Here is a 7,071-nt window from a genome sequence, read left to right on the forward strand (position 1 = left end):
CCATTTTCAGCTGCTGTTGGTTTTAAGCATATCCCCAAACTTTGGAATCGATTCAATGTTCGGATTTTTAGATATGACATTTATATTCATATGGGTTGACCCCCCTCCGCCCCCTTAGGGTGTAAGTTGTTGCGGTTTATGCCATTTTCAGCTGCTGTTTGTTTTTAGCATATCCCCAAAATTTGAAATCGATGCTATGTTCGGATTTTTAGATATGACATTTTTTTTCATATGGGTTGACCCCCATCCGCCCCCTTATGGTTTAAGTGGATGCGGTTAACGGTACTTCAAGCTGCTGTTGGTTTTAAGCATATTTCCAAAATGTGAAATCGATTCTATGTTCAGATTTCTAGATATGACATTTTGATTTATATGGGTTGACCCCCCTCCGCCCCCTTAGGGTGAAAGTGGATGCGGTTAATGCTATTTTCAGCTGCTATTGGTTTTAAGCATATCCCCAAAGTCTGAATTCGATCCTATGTTCAGATTTTCAGATATGACATTTTGATTTATATGAGTTGACCCCCCTCCGACCCCTTAGGGTGTAAGTGGATGCGGTTAACGCCACTTTCAGCTGCTATTGGTTGTTAGCATATCCCCAAAATGTGAAATCGATTCTATGTTCAGATTTTCAGATATGACATTTTGATTTATATGGGTTGACCCCCCTTCGCCCCCTTAGGGAGTAAGTGGATGCGGTTAACGCCATTTTCAGCTGCTGTTGGTTTTAAGCATATCCCCAAAATTTGGAATCGATTCTATGTTCGGATTTTTAGATATGACATTTATATTCATATGGTTGCCCCCCTCCGCCCCTTAGGGTGTAAGTGGATGCGGTTAACGCCACTTTCAGCTGCTATTGGTTGTTAGCATATCCCCAAAATGTGAAATCGATCCTATGTTCAGATTTTTAGATATGACATTTTGATTCAAATGGGTTGACCCCCCCTCCGCCCCCTTAGGGTGTAAGTGGATGCGGTGAACGCCACTTTCAGCGGCTATTGGTAAGCATATCCTCAAAATGTGAAATCGATTCTATGTTCAGATTTTTAGATATGACATTTTGATTTATATTGGTTGACCCCCCTCCGCCCCCTTAGGGTGTAAGTGGATGCGGTTAATGCCATTTTCAGCTGCTGTTGGTTTTAAGCATATTTCCAAAATGTGAAATCGATTCTATGTTCGGATTTTTAGATATGACATTTTGATTTATATGGGTTGACCCCCCTCCGCTTCCTTAGGGTGTAAGTGGATGCGGTTAATGCCATTTTCAGCTGCTGTTGGTTTTAAGCATATTTCCAAAATGTGAAATCGATTCTATGTTCGGATTTTCAGATATGACATTTTTATTCATATGGGTTGACCCCCCTCCGCCCCCTCAGGGTGTAAGTGGATGCGGTTAACGCCACTTTAAGCTGCTGTTGGTTTGAAGCATATTTCCAAAATGTGAAATCGATTCTATGTTCAGATTTTTAGATATGACATTTTGATTTATATGGGTTGACCCCCCTCCGACCCCTTAGGGTGAAAGTGGATGCGGTTAACGCCACTTTCAGCTACTGTTGGTTTTAAGCATATTTCCAAAATGTGAAATCGATTCTATGTTCAGATATGACATTTTGATTTATATGGGTTGACCCCCCTCCGCCCCCTTAGGGTGTAAGTGGATGCGGTTAATGCCATTTTCAGCTGCTGTTGGTTTTAAGCATATCCCCAAAATTTGAAATCGATTCTATGTTCGGATTTTTAGATATGACATTTTTATTCATATGGGTTGACCCCCCTCCGCCCCCTTAGGGTGTAAGTGGATGCGGTTAACGGTACTTTCAGCTGCTGTTGGTTTTAAGCATATTTCCACAATGTGAAATCGATTCTATGTTCAGATTTTTAGATATGACATTTTTATTCATATGGGTTGACCCCCCTCCGCCCCCTTAGGGTGTAAGTGGATGCGGTTAACGCCACTTTCAGCTGCTATTGGTTGTTAGCATATCCCCAAAATGTGAAATCGATCCTATGTTCAGATTTTTAAATATGACATTTATATTCATATGGGTTGACCCCCCTCCGCCCCCTTAGGGTGTAAGTGGATGCGGTTAACGCCACTTTCTGCTTCTATTGGTTGTTAGCATATCCTCAAAATGTGAAATCGATTCTATGTTCAGATTTTTAGATATGACATTTTGATTTATATTGGTTGACCCCCCTTCGCCCCCTCAGGGTGTAAGTGGATGCGGTTAACGCCACTTTCAGCTGCTGTTGGTTTTACGCATATTTCCAAAATGTGAAATCGATTCTATATTCAGATTTTTAGATATGACATTTTGCTTTATATGGGTTGACCCCCCTTCGCCCCCTTAGGGTGTAAGTGGTTGCGGTTAATGCCATTTTCAGCTGCTGTTTGTTTTAAGCATATCCCCAAATTTGAAATCGATTCTATGTTCGGATTTTTAGATATGACATTTTTATTCATATGGGTTGACCCCCCTCCGCTCCCTTATGGTTTAAGTGGATGCGGTTAACGGTACTTTCAGCTGCTGTTGGTTTTAAGCATATTTCCAAAATGTGAAATCGATTTTATGTTCAGATTTTTAGATATGACATTTTTATTCATATGGGTTGACCCCCCTCCAGTGGATGCGGTTAACGCCATTTTCAGCTGCTGTTGGTTTTAAGCATATCCCCAAACATTGGAATCGATTCTATGTTCGGATTTTTAGATATGACATTTATATTCATATGGGTTGACCCCCCTCCGCCCCCTTAGGGTGTAAGTGGATGCGGTTAACGACATTTTCAGCTGCTGTTGGTTTTAAGCATATCCCCAAAATTTGGAATCGATTCTATGTTCGGATTTTTAGATATGACATTTATATTCATATGGGTTGACCCCTCCTCCGCCCCCTTAGGGTGTAAGTGGATGCGGTAAATGCTATTTTCAGATGCTATTGGTTTTAAGCATATCCCCAAAATCTGAATTCGATCCTATGTTCAGATTTTCAGATATGACATTTCGATTTATATAGGTTGACCCCCCTCCGCCCCCTTAGGGTGTAAGTGGATGCGGTTAATGCTATTTTCAGCTGCTATTGGTTTTAAGCATATCCCCAAAATTTGGAATCGATTCTATGTTCGGATTTTTAGATATGACATTTATATTCATATGGGTTGACCCCCCTCCGCCCCCTTAGGGCGTAAAAGGATGCGGTTAACGCCACTTTCAGCTGCTGTTGGTTTTAAGCATATTTCCAAAATGTGAAATCGATTCTATGTTCAGATTTTTAGATATGACATTTTGATTTATATGGGTTGACCCCCCTCCGCCCCTTTAGGGTGTAAGTGGATGCGGTTAATGCCATTCTCAGCTGCTATTGGTTTTAAGTATATTCCCAAAATCTGAATTCGATCCTATATTCAGATTTTCAGATATGACATTTTGATTTATATGGGTTGACCCCCCTCCGCCCCCTTAGGGTGTAAGTGGATGCGGTTTACGCCATTTTCAGCTGCTGTTGGTTTCAAGCATATCCCCAAAATTTGGAATCGATTCTATGTTCGGATTTTTAGATATGACATTTATATTCATATGGTTGACCCCCCTCCGCCCCTTAGGGTGTAAGTGGATGCGGTTAACGCCACTTTCAGCTGCTATTGGTTGTTAGCATATCCCCAAAATGTGAAATCGATCCTATGTTCAGATTTTTAGATATGACATTTTGATTCAAATGGGTTGACACCCCCTCCGCCCCCTTAGGGTGTACGTGGATGCGGTGAACGCCACTTTCAGCTGCTATTGGTTAGCATATCCTCAAAATGTGAAATCGATTCTATGTTCAGATTTTTAGATATGACATTTTGATTTATATTGGTTGACCCCCCTCCGCCCCCTTAGGGTGTAAGTGGATGCGGTAAATGCCATTTTCAGCTGCTGTTGGTTTTAAGCATATTTCCGAAATGTGAGATCGATTCTATGTTCGGATTTTTAGATATGACATTTTGATTTATATGGGTTGACCCCCCTCCGTCCCCTTAGGGTGCAAGTGGATGCGGTTAATGCCATTTTCAGCTGCTGTTGGTTTTAAGCATATTTCCAAAATGTGAAATCGATTCTATGTTCGGATTTTCAGATATGACATTTTTATTCATATGGGTTGACCCCCCTCCGCCCCCTCAGGGTGTAAGTGGATGCGGTTAACGCCACTTTAAGCTGCTGTTGGTTTTAAGCATATTGCCAAAATGTGAAATCGATTCTATGTTCAGATTTTTAGATATGACATTTTGATTTATATGGGTTGACCCCCCTCCGACCCCTTAGGGTGAAAGTGGATGCGGTTAACGCCACTTTCAGCTACTGTTGGTTTTAAGCATATTTCCAAAATGTGAAATCGATTCTATGTTCAGATACGACATTTTGATTTATATGGGTTGACCCCCCTCCGCCCCCTTAGGGTGTAAGTGGATGCGGTTAATGCCATTTTCAGCTGCTGTTGGTTTTAAGCATATCCCCAAAATTTGAAATCGATTCTATGTTCGGATTTTTAGATATGACATTTTTATTCATATGGGTTGACCCCCCTCCGCCCCCTTAGGGTGTAAGTGGATGCGGTTAACGATACTTTCAGCTGCTGTTGGTTTTAAGCATATTTCCACAATGTGAAATCGATTCTATGTTCAGATTTTTAGATATGACATTTTTATTCATATGGGTTGACCCCCCTCCGCCCCCTTAGGGTGTAAGTGGATGCGGTTAACGCCACTTTCAGCTGCTATTGGTTGTTAGCATATCCCCAGAATGTGAAATCGATCCTATGTTCAGATTTTTAAATATGACATTTATATTCATATGGGTTGACCCCCCTCCGCCCCCTTAGGGTGTAAGTGGATGCGGTTAACGCCACTTTCTGCTGCTATTGGTTGTTAGCATATCCTCAAAATGTGAAATCGATTCTATGTTCAGATTTTTAGATATGACATTTTGATTTATATTGGTTGACCCCCCTTCGCCCCCTCAGGGTGTAAGTGGATGCGGTTAACGCCACTTTCAGCTGCTGTTGGTTTTACGCATATTTCCAAAATGTGAAATCGATTCTATATTCAGATTTTTTGATATGACATTTTGATTTATATGGGTTGACCCCCCTCCGACCCCTTAGGGTGTAAGTGGATGCGGTTAACGCCACTTTCAGCTACTGTTGGTTTTAAGCATATTTCCAAAATGTGAAATCGATTCTATGTTCAGATTTTTAGATATGACATTTTTATTCATATGGGTTGATCCCCCTCCGCCCCCTTAGGGTGTAAGTGGATGCGGTTAACGACATTTTCAGCTGCTGTTGGTTTTAAGCATATCCCCAAAATTTGGAATCGATTCTATGTTCGGATTTTTAGATATGACATTTATATTCATATGGGTTGACCCCTCCTCCGCCCCCTTAGGGTGTAAGTGGATGCGGTAAATGCTATTTTCAGATGCTATTGGTTTTAAGCATATCCCCAAAATTTGAAATCGATTTTATGTTCGGATTTTTAGATATGACATTTTTATTCATATGGGTTGACCCCCCTTCGCCCCCTTAGGGTGTAAGTGGTTGCGGTTAATGCCATTTTCAGCTGCTGTTTGTTTTAAGCATATCCCCAAAATTTGAAATCGATTTTATGTTCGGATTTTTAGATATGACATTTTTATTCATATGGGTTGACCCCCCTCCGCTCCCTTATGGTTTGAGTGGATGCGGTTAACGGTACTTTCAGCTGCTGTTGGTTTTAAGCATATTTCCAAAATGTGAAATCGATTTTATGTTCAGATTTTTAGATATGACATTTTTATTCATATGGGTTGACCCCCTCCAGTGGATGCGGTTAACGCCATTTTCAGCTGCTGTTGGTTTTAAGCATATCCCCAAACATTGGAATCGATTCTATGTTCGGATTTTTAGATATGACATTTATATTCATATGGGTTGATCCCCCTCCGCCCCCTTAGGGTGTAAGTGGATGCGGTTAACGACATTTTCAGCTGCTGTTGGTTTTAAGCATATCCCCAAAATTTGGAATCGATTCTATGTTCGGATTTTTAGATATGACATTTATATTCATGGAGTGGATGCGGTAAATGCTATTTTCAGATGCTATTGGTTTTAAGCATATCCCCAAAATCTGAATTCGATCCTATGTTCAGATTTTCAGATATGACATTTCGATTTATATAGGTTGACCCCCCTCCGCCCCCTTAGGGTGTAAGTGGATGCGGTTAATGCTATTTTCAGCTGCTATTGGTTTTAAGCATATCCCCAAAATTTGGAATCGATTCTATGTTCGGATTTTTAGATATGACATTTATATTCATATGGGTTGACCCCCCTTCGCCCCCTTAGGGCGTAAAAGGATGCGGTTAACGCCACTTTCAGCTGCTGTTGGTTTTAAGCATATTTCCAAAATGTGAAATCGATTATATGTTCAGATTTTTAGATATGACATTTTGATTTATATGGGTTGACCCCCCTCCGCCCCCTTAGGGTGTAAGTGGATGCGGTTAACGCCACTTTCAGCTGCTATTGGTTGTTAGCATATCCCTAAAATGTGAAATCGATTCTATGTTCAGATTTTTAGATATGACATTTTGATTTATATGGGTTGACCCTCCTCCGCCCCCTTACGATGTAAGTGGATGCGGTTAACGCCACTTTCAGCTGCTATTGGTTAGCATATCCCCAAAATTTTTAGATATGACATTTATATTCATATGGGTTGACCCCCCTTCGCCCCCTTAGGGCGTAAAAGGATGCGGTTAACGCCACTTTCAGCTGCTGTTGGTTTTAAGCATATTTCCAAAATGTGAAATCGATTATATGTTCAGATTTTTAGATATGACATTTTGATTTATATGGGTTGACCCCCCTCCGCCCCCTTAGGGTGTAAGTGGATGCGGTTAACGCCACTTTCAGCTGCTATTGGTTGTTAGCATATCCCTAAAATGTGAAATCGATTCTATGTTCAGATTTTTAGATATGACATTTTGATTTATATGGGTTGACCCTCCTCCGCCCCCTTACGATGTAAGTGGATGCGGTT

This window comes from Harmonia axyridis, chromosome X (genome assembly GCF_914767665.1).
Source record: "Harmonia axyridis chromosome X, icHarAxyr1.1, whole genome shotgun sequence".
In the NCBI taxonomy this organism is placed as follows: Eukaryota; Metazoa; Arthropoda; class Insecta; order Coleoptera; family Coccinellidae; genus Harmonia; species Harmonia axyridis.